We start from the raw sequence: 14,833 nt of genomic DNA on the forward strand, positions 1-14,833 counted from the left end.
TGTGCTAACATCCCTCAGGACGGCAAGATGGTTTTGATGGTTGGAGAACACTGTAATAAATACAAAAGGTTTCCTGTATCGTGATAGGGCGGCCGCTTCCCAAGATTTCCTTACTGTAGCGAAAGAAGTAGACTGCCAGTTGCTGTAGCCGCTGGAACTGTTCGTCTGTACATCTTTGAAATAGCTTTTTGCATTTTCGGAAATATATTTTTGACTATGTTACGCAACTCTTGAAACAATATGTTATGTTTTTTGGCACGTGCTTAAAATTTGGCAATACTTGTGTTATACAGGTGTGTAAATTTCGTTTTCTGCTCTGTACGATGATTTGAAAATGGGTCCCCGCCCGAAACTAGCCATCGAATGAATAAAAAAAGTGAAATCTGCACTCTGGACAGGTTGTTCTCAGTACAGATAACTAAAGTGCTTTCGTTGTTCGTAGTACATTTAGAGAGAATATCTTATCAGATCGCTGTTCAAATGGGAACTGCCCCATTCTTCAGTGAGACACTTAAATAGTTACAGCCCCGAACTACTGGAGCTGTCTGGTATTTTCTCGAATGACGACACTAGAGCTAGAGGGCGTTTGCATCGTCGATGCAGGCTACGCAACATGCAACACCATCTGTGAGACGACCTCGTCAACATAAACTTGTTTGCATAAATAAAACTTACTGAGGCTCCATTTACATCTTGCACCAACAGATGGCGATATTTCAGTACTTAAACCAAGCTCGTAACAGTATTTTGGAAATTTGGGACTAAATTGGGTATTGTCGGAATGTCGGGACAAGAAGGTCCATAATGGTGACGGTGCTGATCTATTGGAATGGATGGCAACCCTAAATTACACTGATGTTTCGCTGGTTACGGAAGGTAGGAGACGAGGTACTGGCGGAATTAAAGCTGTGAGGACGGGACGTGAGTCGTGCTTGGGTAGCTCTCAGTTGGTAGAGCACTTGCCCGCGAAAGGCAAAGGTCCCGAGTTCGAGTCTCGGTCCGACACACAGTTTTAATCTGCCAGGAAGTCTCTTGCACTAGTTCACTGAATAATGTGAGTAGAGAGGTAAAAATTGACAAGTCAAGTGAAGAATGGGATGCAACTCATCGGCTTTGGCCAATAACGTCATATTTTGTACACAAATATTAGTTTATTTCGAGCCGTAGATAATAAATACTTTATGATCTGTGGCAAAGCGTCATAATCGCAATTAAAAATACATGACTGTGTTATTAGGAAATAGAAATTGTGTATGCTTTTTGTCGCTTGTGGTAATTTTAAATAATTTCTGCACACATTTTGAATTATATCTCTGTCTGATAGTCGTACCAATTTCTGTTTCCTCTGCAATTGATACATATCCTGTACCACGTAGGTCCACTGAATAGCAGGATACTAATACCAGTGAAAGCAAAACAAGCGACATACATTACACTGGCATCTTGTACCTTAGTTGTACTACGAACGTTATATCCTATTCTTCAGTTGATCTATAAAAGTCAGCTGCTGTACGGGGTACAAATTTTACGTTTGTCGCATTTTTCACCTTCACCAGTACTAGTATGTTATACGTATAGGTCAACTAAGCACTGGATACAAATTTTACGTTTGTTGACTCACTAGTACGAAGGTGAGAAAACCGACGTACGTAAAATTTGTATCGTATACTTCATTTGGCCTACGCCGATATACTGAAGTACAGGATAGTACCTATCTACGTCAGCTGAGGTATTCCAAGCCATTGTTACGTATATCCAATAAACGTGGGCTCTGAAGTGCGTACCTTAAACAGCTATGAACAATTGGTCAATAGAGATGTGTTTCACGTTAGTCAAGATGAACTTATGGTCATAGCTCCTCAGATATGTATTTTAGAGCCCACGTTTACTGGACATTTTTTCTTGTTTTTGTCCATATTTCCACCTCTGAGTTACCAACCCTACACTCTTCGGAACACGAGAACCGGTACATGTACTCAACTGTCAGAGGTTTCAGAACGGTTTTCGTTTATGACTTTCAACTCGTTCGTTTCCAGTACAGGGATCCTTACTTCACATTAACACATTTATCGTTCTCCATCATCCTAGAAAGTCTGTAACATCTTCACGGAAGCACCCTGTGTATACGTACATTTACAGACGCCCGCTCGCATAACTTTGACGCTCTGTAGTCTCGCTGGGTGAAGTTTCCGGACATGGGTTCCTATTCAAAAAACGATGTACTCACTCCCCTCTACAAGCCCTAGAAGTCTGTAACGGGAATTTCCGACCACCCTGTATATACAGAATCTGTTTTCTCTGTACTACATTCCTTTGTTTCCCAACATTCGTCTATGCCTTTACAATGGAGCATCTGTGGCAACTTGTGACGCCATTTTTCGAAGCCGACGGTTTGTACCCCATTCTTCAGTATTCCCAAATTGACACTTATGCCTGAAATGACAGTGAGTTTTATTGAAACCAAAAACGAGTGCAAAAACTAGTCAACAGATAGCGGCGGACGGCAAAACGTCAGTGACGTTGCATGAGAATCATGAATAAAATGAGCCGTAGTCGGAGAGGAAGTCAGGTCATCCCTAACCTGGCTGATAAACACCTACTGGAAGGTACGACTTTTATGCAGGATGGCGCTCCACCCCTTATTGCCACACGGGTAAGAGATCTCTTGCGGACATCGTTTGGTGTGGACCGCGTGCGTGGCCAAGTCTGTTATGCGTGACCTCTGAGGTCCCGATCGTCCGGTCTCATTAGGGATGCAGGAAGACAACATCCGACGGCAATATCTCACCATACCTAGTGACATGCTGTACAGTGCAGTTCACAACACTATCCTCGACTACCGGTAGTGTTGATCAGTAACGATCGACATGTTCAGCATTCGTTATAAAGAGAATAGTCTTTGCTAAAAGTCAATTTTTACGCTAATTATTGCTTTTGTATCATACGAAGCGCCTTCTGTTCGTCATTTTGTGTACTATTTTTTGTTTCAATAAAACCCCATGTCATATGAAGCATATGAGTCAGTTTTTACCTCTCCATCTGCGTTATGTGTAGAACTGATATTTTAAAATTTCAGTAGGTTATTGAGTCAACTGTGTATAGCTAAAGTTTGTTTTGTATGATGCTGTCTTCCATTTATTTACAATAAATGTTTATCTTTTATTTCGTACTGTGAACCTTTTCTCCACTTCAGTTGCAGACCGGTTTTCAGATTGTTAGATGCATTTTCTTTCTGAAAAATGGTTATTTTGTTAAAGAGGCACTGAACATTTTAGTTGTAACTCAAGCTATTTCTTCCAATACACAAGATTCTCGTAATCAAATCTGCTTTCCACAGTTACGGTTCAAGATATGACCAAAGGTTTGATGTTATTGCTGTCATGTCGGTAGTATTGTCTGACGCAAGGCCGACAAACTATAGGTATCGGGTTGTTATAATTAAAATGAAACTATTCACAGAAGCCCAATGTGGGCTGTAATTGTCGAATGGCAGCAAAACGTAGTACATATTCCATTGCGTTAATGCGGAATCGATTTACTCCAGAAAAAAGTAGTTCCAGTTTTGGCCACTAGGTGCAAAAATGCAAGAAAGACGTACAGAAATGTTTCCATGTGTAATTGATTACAAGTGGGATGTGGGCAGACATGGTCAGACTAGTGAGAAAGGCATAATGCCGACTTTATTATTAATCGCTGATTACACAGTTTATTCAACGTGAGCACCGGAGACATCGACGAGGTGCTGTACAGCGCCAGATTTGCATCTGGTGGCCAAAATTGGAACTAATTTTTTTCAGCGTAAATCGGTCCCGCATTAATGCATTAGCATATCTAGAGTTCACGCAGAATATGGTGACAGATGCGCAGTGATCAATTTCCGTCTCAGGCACTGGATGAGTTCATTCGTTTGTTCACAAGACGAGGTCGACATTGTCCGCTTTCAGCCTGTTCGCGACGCGCTGTGCTGACAGAATCGAAGAGCACGTCCTGCAGTCTTTCTCGAACGATTTTACAGGAACTACTCGGTAAAAACATTCATTTTTGCCTTACATATAGCTTTGCATGTCAGCTTCCTGATGATGTGCCCATCATTTCGTCAATGCTCGTAGTTATTGTGTTATATGCAATTAAGTAAGACATTGCGCAACATTCGAAAAACATAGCGGTCGCTATGACTTTGCGTTTATGCATATTACGTCGTATGCTGCTGCGTATGGAATTTAGCTAGCATATTTAATTTTTCTTTAGACTTTGGTGGAGGTCTCTGTCATCAATCTCGAGAAAACTTATCTGATATAGCACACTCGTTTGCTATATCACGCGTCAGCGATAAGGTCATATAAGTGAAATATCCGCAACGTTACTCAAATTTCATAAACGGTCTGAGATATCTAAATGAGATTTTGGCGTATGATGGCATACAAAGAGGAGAGTGTTTTGCCATGTGGTTATTAAGCGAAACTTCATTGTCTACCGTGTCATTCCACTAATTACAGACTGTTTCGATGAAAGAATGTAATTTTGATGGGCCATGGAATTGCTGATGAATGACTTCGGAATAGCATAAATGAAGACATTACGCGTTAATTTTAACACCGCAGAAGTGCTTCTCTGTAAAACATTGACCTTACTTGTCATCAGTTGCTCACTCAATACACTGAATAAACAAACTGTTTCAGAATTCTCTCGCAACAGAGCCTGCATAACATGTTAGTGAGGTGACACTGTATGAACTCCGCTGAGTTTTCCCAAACGAAGCAAATTATACGATGGCAACAAGAGAAATATAGGTGTTAATCAAAATTCGCCACTCATGACGCTTCTCTGAAAGTTACAAATGGTTAACAAGTCAGACAAAAATAAATCGCTGCTTTTGTTGCATTTTCAGCAGAATACTTTTTAGATACTAACCGAAGCAGAGGTTACAGTGAATATTTTTGGATGATCACCATACAAGTGTGGGAGGGCATGGGGAGCTGCATTTAATATTTACAAAAAATGTGAACACAGGCTTGTGTTTACAACTGCACTTCCCCTCCAGCGCGCAGCATTTACCCTACAGCGCCTGCCCGCAACCCCCACCACTATCACTCTCCCCACGCAACGCATCAACTGACCACGTTATTCTGCATGAACTCTACCAGGTTTCACTGCCGTAGGATAATTACAGCCACCTCTGTGAGTAGCTGCACTTTAATTATAAAAGCTTGGTACTTTCTTTCAGGGTCCGATAAAAATAAAACGAAACTGATAATTTTACTGAGAAACTGCAAGAGACAGTCATAAATTTCTGATTACCAAATCGAAAAAAATTGAGCAGAGACTATGAAAGACCTTTACATGTCTATCCTCCAATCCTAACAAGGGATGATTTGGTGGAGCCCTTGATTGTAGACATCTGCATTAGGCTGTCGAGGAAGCATTCAACCATAATATCTCTTGGATAGCTTCCTGCGAAGATATGTCTTGACAACTTCCTTTAATCTAAAGAGAGTTCGTAGTATGCTCCTGTGACTATTTACCCTTTACGAACATATTATGTTAGTGTCACACGATAGGAGTTCAAAAAGAAGCACTTAACGTCTCCTTGTCAGATGACAGCTGGATCTACGACGTTTTTGGGGAGCTGTATGGACAGTAGGGGTGAGAAGAATCAACTAGTTAAAATCGATACCGGTCTTTTAGGTCTCAATAACAGATATTTTTCGGTATTTGTCTGCTCTCGGTTATAGAAAGTGTTTTTTATTTTTCACTAATAACTGGGTAAAAAAAACTGAAATATGAATAAGTAACTGCAGCAGTGTTAAAATTTGTCGTTTTTAAATAAGCTTCGTTTCACGAACTGGTAGGTTTTATTCGTAAACTTTGCTTTGCTTTGAAATATTGCGTTATTATAGAAAATGGGAAATGCGATCAGTGCTGTTTTAATAAAAATACCGACAGAAACGAGCAACAAACACATGGAAAAGAAGTGGCATGGAATTGCTGAGACAATAATGTACCTGTTTCCATGTTGCGGTGGCCTATTGTATGGTACATTTGTACGTGCAGTGTGCAAGACTTGCCCCATCTGGTCTATATGGTAGTTCCTCGCTGTCCTCTTACGAAGTGTAGTATCAGTGGAGTACAATGCTCCGCTTGATCTAAAAGATTAAAAAGGGAGGAACCACCACGAATTTGTGACAGAATATATAAGAAGAAAACTTAAAGCTTAATAGTTCAATCATAGTTTACAATAAAAATAGAAAGCAGCTGATCAGCTGTCTGTGGCTACACAACATGTCTTTATCTGCTTGTAGCTCTGGTGAACGGACAAATTAACACGAAAATAACAGTTGTTCTACCTCAGTTTTCACTTTTTAGAACTGACTATTCGTAATGTCTTACTCTGTGACTTTTCGCCAATTACTACGAACTATGATCTTTCTGACAGGAAATCACGAATACAGTCGCAAAGCTGAGATGATACTCCATAGGCATACAATCTGATTGGAATTGCCTATGAGGAACGGTGTCAAAAGCTTCCTGTCAATGTAAAAAATATGGACTCAATTTGACATCCGCTGTCGACAGTGCTCATTACTTCGTGAAAATAAAAGAGTGCGTGTGTTTGGAGCTGATGGACGTTCACCGACAAGTGAGAATAAAGAGCTAGTTGTGATCACAAGAACGATATTTTCTGAATTCGTGTTAGGTATTTGTCAATAAATCGTTTTCTTCGAGGTAATTCATATTGTTCGAACACAGTATATTTTTCAGAATCCTATGCAAATTGTGAGTAATGGTGTGACCTGTGCAGTTTTCCAGTCTTTGGCTGTGGATCATTTTACGGGCGAGCGGTTGTATACGATTGCTAAGTATGGAGCATTGTTGCTGTACGCTTCCACAGACTCAGCAAACGCACGAAACAAATTGCTAAGACACTACACTATAACAGTGGAATGTACCGTTTCCGTTTGGCTACGGTACTATGGTGTGGGGATTTCATTCTGCACCAGTACTGCAGACAAGCAAGTAAATTAATTACATAATTTAATTAATAATAATTAAAATACTAATGGCAAAACTTTGACTCCCCCTCGTATTCATCTAGCCGTGCTTCTCTGTATCTGTTTTTCGCCATTGTCCGTATGCTTTCTCAACTCCGATGATAACTGATCAGCTGAGTGGCAACGGCTACAATTTTACTGCAGGCGACTTCTTTCACTCCGTCGGAAAATGACGAAAAACATATGATACTCACACTGCACTTTTGAGTCCTTACCACAAATGTTCAGCTGACAGTGACTTTACCTTCATGGTATCTTCGCGATGTACACATAGGACAAAGCAGTATGTATATTGGTTGACACTTCTCGGAACGTACGTTCTCAGAATCTTAAAACTAAGCCGGCAGGTGTGGGCGAGCGGTTCTAGGCACTTCAGTCTGGACCGCACGACAGCTACGGTCGCAGGTTCGAATCCTGCCTCGGGCATGGATGTGTGTGATGTCTGTAGGTTAGGTAGGTTTAAGTAGTTCTAAGTTCTAAGGGACTGATGACCTCAGGTGTTGAGTCCTGTAGTGCTCAGAGCCATTTGAACCATTTTAATCTTAACAGTAAACTACGCTGGGAATACCCATGCCTCTCTATAGCGTCTGTCAGTGGAGTTGGATCAGCATCTCCGTGGCAATTTCGCCTTACTAAATGAATCCGTGACGAAATGCGTTGCTCTTCTTTGGACCCTTTCTATTTCTCCTATCAGATCTATCTGGTACACATTCCTGACTGACGAGAAATATCCAGGTGTTGGTCTAACAAGGTTTTTGTAAGCTGGGCTACATTTCTTGAGGATTCATCCAATGTATCTCAATCTGACATCCACCTTAATCTGCGATTAATTTTACGTGGTCGTTCCATGTTAAATAGCTCCGTTAAGTGTACTCTGATATTTAACGGACGTGACTACTTGTAGCAATTATTCTGCTATCGTGTAATCATACAATACTGAGTCCTTCTGCCTATTTATGCGCAATGGTTCGAAGAAAGTCCCGTATGGCTTAAAATTTCTCGAAGTTTGACCCTGGCTTGAGTAGGACAACATCTTCGTAACTACCAGAAAATGTTCGTACAATAAAACTCTTGACTATAAGTGAAAGCCCAAATGCCAAACACTGACTGGATTTATTATCCATGGAATGACGTTGGACTTTACAATCTGGTAGCTTTCTATGCAGACAGTGCCATTTCTTGGGATACACGCTAAGGACGTGTTGGTTATTGTTGGGAAGCCCACCGGCGCAAGCACGACGAATGGAGAAATTGCATCGCCCTACGACGCCCCAGGAGCACCTCAAATATAAAAAAAATGTGGCCAACCGAAACTATAGTCGTACCACTTCTTCAACTGATAAACACGAGTTCCATTTTTGGTGAATCCTAATTTGAACTGATCGCGCTTGATCAATTATAAAAGCCGTCAAGGGTACTAAAGCCACGCAAAATCACGTTTATGTCATTAAATGCCCTTGTACCCTCACATCTGCTGCCCCTGTAATTCAGTAAGCGTGAGAAATTTTAAAACACTTATTTATGTAGCTAATATATGAGAAAATCTTCTGAATATTCTACTTTGTGTACTCGAAGCAAACTTTATATATATTTTTCTCTATCCTTGTTGTTATAAATCCAGAACTGATAGCTAATATCTCAATTTCATATCTTTACATTGTGTGTACCTAGCAACGACGGAGAGGCTTCGTCCCACCATAACCCTCAGTGGTTCACAACCCAACGACAGGCCAGAACAGTCCACCCACCTCACCGAACGCAAGGTTATTGTGTGCCCTCCCCCCCTCCCCCCCCCCCCCCTCCCTGGGAACGTCTCATACCTGACGGGTATTTGCGTGGTAGAGTAATTATGGCGTACGCGTATGTGGAGACAGTGTTAGTGCAGCAATCGCCAACATAGTGTAACTGACGCGGAATAAGGGGAACCAGTCTGCATTCGCCGAGGCAGATGGAAAACCGCCTAAAAACCATCCATAGGCTGGCCGGCACACCAGACCTCGACACTAATCCGCTGGGCGGATTCGCTGCTCAGGAAGTAGCGCATTAGACCGCGTGGCCAGCTGGGCCCGCTACCCTTACATTACTTGAACTCTGTTTTTGGAGTAGTTTATATGCCCCGTTTTTGGAGTAGTTGATATGCCCTACAGCATTACAACATATCAACATGTTGTAAAAGTTACGTTTTGATTGAGATATTACAGTCATCATTCATTCACATATGTTTACTGTCTCCTTTCTTCTGTTATCTACATAACTACCAGTTAACTGTTTTTAACAGGACTGCCCCATTTTTTCGTTACCTATCCTGTTGTCCCGACAAGTTTTTAACGGGACGCCAAATATCACATTTCTCTGTAGGCACTTATTTGTCAATAGCTTTAGCTTTTTCGTTTACTTTTCTCTCAATTTTTATTTGTTTTATGTTTCAGTCTTGTCTCCTACTTTTTCTTACTTTCTTACTAAGATTCAGGTACAACTCGAATGTCAAAGGGAACGCAATCGCTAGCTGCCACGTTTTAAGTATCAAGTTTTCTTGGCTCCTCGGCCGTATGGAGAGCGGAGAGCGAAAGTACAAGTCGACAGTAGAGTTATCGACAGAAGACTTTCCACTACATTCTCAGTGCCGGCAATTCTGGCACATGCTGGACGATTATAGCTAAATATTTTACTCCAGCAAAAGGTATTCAGTGTAAAATAATCTCTTTTCAAATAGTTGGTAGAGAAACAGCGTCATTGTTAGCTATTTAGCTCTGAGCACTATGGTATGTTAGCTATTTGTCCTGGGCCTTTTGAGAAAGAATAATTTAGTTGATAAGATCGTCGCGTTTTGTGCAGATAATTGTATCACTAATTTTGATGGGTTCAAGAGGACTGGGACAAGCAACGTTTCTCCTAATAGCACACTGTGCTCAAAATGAACATTCAAGGCATTGGTTTTGTAGTCCATTTGGTACGCAGCGTGTAAAAACTAGTGCAGACATTCTTTGTATCGATATGCAGTAGAAACTGTAATAAATAAAATATTCCCGTCCTTTTACATTTATACTGTGTTTGTGAAAGAATTGAAATTAATTTGTGGTTATGTTGCTACTGGACATAGGCAGGTTCTGGGCAGTGTTGAAACTAGATGGTTGACATTGCTTCATGGTGTTAAGTCTTTTTGATGTGTGTGGACCTCAGAAGTCTTATTTCATGTCTGAGGATAATTACAGTACATTGCTAAAACAGTTTTTCGATAACTAGCAATCACGTCTTTGACTTCATTTCACACACAGCAAACAATCCACAATTCGGAAAGAACCAAAATTTCTGCTACTGTATCAGATGAGTAACTAGAACTGCTTAAAGAAAAAAAATCAGTAATAGGAAATGTAATAAGTGGCAAACTTCAGTTATTTCTCTAATGTTGATTTAGGAAATGAAGGTGTTTTCACTCAGTCGAAACATGAAACTATTACAAATTTATTTTATGACACTTTTGCAAGCTACCGTATTTAGAAAAGTGGGTTTCTCCACAATATCCTCTGAAATCATTTCATTGAAGAACATTAAAAAATTGTGTGTCTTGCAGTCAGGTTTTAGAAAGTCTGAAAACTCTGAAGACAGTAGATTCAGGCTCCACGATCAGGGTAAAATGAAGATGAATTATTTGATGAGCTAGGACATGTGAACCAAACTGTTTCTAGAAAACTTGAAGAATGAGAAAAAAATAATTTGGATACTGATAAGAGATGGTGTGATGTGTTCCACATACGGCACTTAAAAATGTGGGCATTTCATGTATAAATATATAAGTGTTTGTGAGTTTTGTTGTTGGTGTACCAGGCACAAATGCTGCTGTGTAAAGTCTTTTCAGCTGTTAAAACTCCGTTCGGATTGATGGAAATAATCGTTTTATTACCGAAACTATTGAATCAGTTGCAATTGTTAAGACTCATTTTCAATACGTAAGCTGTAAGGAATTCTACAACCTGGTATTAAGAAATCAAGAGGTACCAGGTCTTCTGATAAGGACAAGGTTAATACTGATCTTCCTGGTTCAGAAGCCACAAGTTCATTTTCAGCAGTTATTTGATATCTACGACCTGTATACTGTTTTTTATGTTTTAAATTCTGGTAGATTTCGTGGGAGACCTGATGCATTAGTGTGAGTCAGTGTATGTATGCTTTCAAGTACGTTATTAAAATATTAGGTTGGTGCCTAAGTTCGTAGTGGTTTTGTTTCGCATGGTAGTATTGTGGTTGCTGTGGGTTTATTTATCAATTGTCTCTTTTCTTTTGTAGTTCACTGTTGCTATTTGATTTTACATATTGTGATTACGTCATTTAGAGATAGTGAGTGGAGCTGTGGATGCCAGAAAATGGAGTGGCAAGTGGAAAATCGGAACATTTCCGATACAATCTTTTGCTTGAGTTCAGTAGAGTGGTGACAGCAGCGGAGACAGCCAGAAAAATCTGCGCCGTGTATGAGGATAATGCTGTTTGACAGAGCATTCAAGAAAATGTTTCTCTCGTTTTAACGAGAAAAAACTGAAATGAAATGAGTGTATGGCAAGTGTTATTTCAGTCGACGCCACATTGGTCGACTCGCGAGCCTGTGATGAGGATGAAATGATGATGAGGACAACACAACACCCAGTCCTCGAGCGGAGAAAATCTCCAATCCGGCCGGGAATCGAACCAGGGTCCGCTTGCATGGGAGGCGAGCATGTTACCACCCAGCTAAGCAGACGGAGAATCGATTTGACATTATTCGGTCGGTCGGTCGATTTTAGGGAGGGGACCAAACAGCGTGGTCATCAGGTTAAGGAAGGACGGGGAAGGAAGTCGGCCGTACCCATTCAAAGGAACCATCCCGACATTTGCCTGGAGAGATTTAGAGACATCACTGAAAACATAAGTCAGGATGGCCGGACGCGGTTTTGAACCATTGTCCTCCCGAATGAAGAGTCCAGTGTGCTAACCACTGCGCCACCTCGCTAGGTTGGCTGGTTGGTTTTTTTGGGGGAAGAGACCAAACAGCGAGGTCATCGGTCTCATCAGATTAGGGAAGGACAGGGAAGGAAGTCGGCAGTGCCCTTTCAGAGGAACCATCCCAGCATTTGCCTGGAGCGATTTAGGGAAATCACGGAAAACCTAAATCAGGATGGCCGGACGCGGGATTGAACCATCGTCCTCCCGAATGCGAGTCTAGTGTGCTAACCACTGCGCCACCTCGCTCGGTGCCTCGCTAGGTTTGACATTGTGGCAGAAGAGGCCGAGTAGCGCAGTCGCCATGGTGTAGTGGTTATGATAGTAGATTGTTGCATGAAGGGTCATGAGTTCAAAATTCACCCAAACTGCAACATTTTAATTTCTATCCTTGGTTCGAGTACATTCTAGAAGTATCCACAAATGGCAAGAATCATAGTACTGGAATGCTCTGTAGCTGTATATATACCGTATATGTTCTTGCCGGAGGCAGTTCACTCTGCGCTCTTGTATGTTAAGTGAAGTTAGTGTTCGTCATTCATCTACTTACACCTTCCTCTACGTGACAATATTAGTAATTCTTCTGTTCAGAAAGACCTTTAGGGTTTGATGAAGATCGTTTAAACGCACTAATCCACAATGCTACACGGCAGTGTACTCGAAAACTGGCAAATGTGATAAACTGTGATCATTCCAGTATTGTGCGACATTGGGATGCAACGGGGAAGGTTCAAAAATCAAGTGTTGGGTAACGCATCTTCTAAGCCAAAATCACAAAAATCAGCGGGTGGCCACATGTGCTCGTCATCAATTGGCTCTCGAATAACAGCTGCCATTCCTATCCTGTATCGTTACTGGTGATGAGAAATAGTATCTTTATAATAACAAAAGGGAAAGAAAGGAATGGCTGAGCCGAAACAAAGCAGCAACTACCCGTACAAAGACCTGCGTGCATCCACAAAATATATCATGCGTCTGGTGGAACAGCGACGGTGTGGTGTACTACGAATAGCTTTCCCGAAGTGTAAACATCACTGCTGACATTTATCAACAACTGAGACGCCAAGCAGACGCTATCCAAGAACAACGACCAGGAAGTCTGTGTGAAGTGTGCTACTCCATGATAACGGCCGCCCGCATCCTGCTATACTAACAAGAAACCCTATGCAGGGGTTGGGTTGATAAATCGTTCCGCACTCACCTTATTCACCTGGACTTGTGCCCTTAGATTTTCGCCCTTTTTCGTTCTGTATAGAATGTTCTGCTAGAAATTTTCTTTTCGGATGAAAATGCGCTCTGAACATGGCGCGATGAGTTCTTCGTCTCAAAACAACGTGATTTCTTATGTCGCGGGATCGAAAAGTTACGCCAGCGTAGGCAAACTGCTGTAAGTAGTGAAGGAGAATATATACTATTGATGACTGAAGTCTCTGTTGTATGTGTCTGTTGTATTTATTAATAAACTTAACGGAAAAAGGCTACGAACGTATACACCAACACAATAAATGTGTATTTCCGTGCATAAATGTTTCGTTTGTCTCGTTAAAGCAGTGCTGACATGCATGAAGTATAGTTTCTTTTTAACTGTTGTCCTGTATTGTCCCGTTTTTTCGTTTCTATTTTTCAGAAATATCCGGTTTTTTTGCACAAAAATTTGGTCACCCAAAAAATAATATTCTAAGTCCTGACAATTTTGGCACTGGATGCAATTTAAATTTAAAATTCAGATATCAGAATCTTCCAACTTATTGGTCTTCGAAGTTGTCACTCATAATTAGTTGTCAACTACTCTCGATGATAAATATGAGAAGAGATATTAAATAAAATATAACTCTTCCAGTGAGTCATGCATAGTCTGCTAAAAGATGCATTCAAGTATTTCTTCAGGATTACAGTTCACCATCGATAAATATGCAGTGGTCTTTGATTAACATGTAGTCGATTCTTTCTCTCTCCCTCTTAATTATCAATGTTAGTGAACTTACTGGTTCACTGATGGGCATGGGCATGGGCATGTGTCAACAAATTCCAACCGTTCATTAAGTTACAAATACTATACACTACAATTACACTGGCAGAAGCTTTCTAGGTCGCCACTACCACAGACAATCCCTTGATAACAGGTCAAGGAAATGAAAGTTAGGGATGTCAGACCTGAAGAAAAAGACAACAGCTGGAAACACAGATGCTATTGCCAACTCCTCCACCGAACTCTCTCCCTTTGGGGAGGGTGGGGGGAGGGGGGGAGACTTCTCTGGTGGGCGGAAGAATAATGATAACCATAGATTCTACAGAATGGACTTCGTCAGCTTTACCCCTACAGACCCCAAACAGGTTGGTCCTAGTACCTATTATGGAGAGTCTATGAAGAGTACAGCAGGCTGACATAAAACTTCCAACAACTGAACACTGTTTTACTCGAAATCTTTTAATCTTGTTGATGCATATATAAGAAAATTGAAGTTGGTTTCCCAGTTTCTGATTAATATCAACAAATATAACCAATTATTCTACTTCTTATTCTTCTCCAAACATCATCATGCCAATCCAGTCCCAGAAATCAGGCTTATTCAAAATGTAGACACTAAAAGAAAACTTACTAATAAGTCAATAATGGTCATAGCTCTTTATCTGTTCATTTCTGCTACAATTTTGTCACAATAGACGTATAAAATTTTGTTATTAGATTGACACTTAAAGTACAAACATGAGTCTCATAGAGGACGTTAAGTGCATAACAGTGAACCTTATGAACATGTGGAGTCATATGTACAAATAATTATGTCTGTTTCACTGACAATTCTAAGTAGGAA

General features: G+C 40.8%; 1 protein-coding gene across 1 annotated transcript in view; it reads left to right on the forward strand.

Annotated features, from left to right (window-relative positions):
- The window catches only part of LOC124616276 (nucleoredoxin-like protein 2), a 67,075-nt gene that overhangs the window by 17,505 nt on the left and 34,737 nt on the right, over nt 1-14,833 (forward strand). The gene's annotated exons all lie outside the window — the stretch shown is intronic.

This window comes from Schistocerca americana, chromosome 5 (assembly GCF_021461395.2).
Source record: "Schistocerca americana isolate TAMUIC-IGC-003095 chromosome 5, iqSchAmer2.1, whole genome shotgun sequence".
NCBI lineage: Eukaryota > Metazoa > Arthropoda > Insecta > Orthoptera > Acrididae > Schistocerca > Schistocerca americana.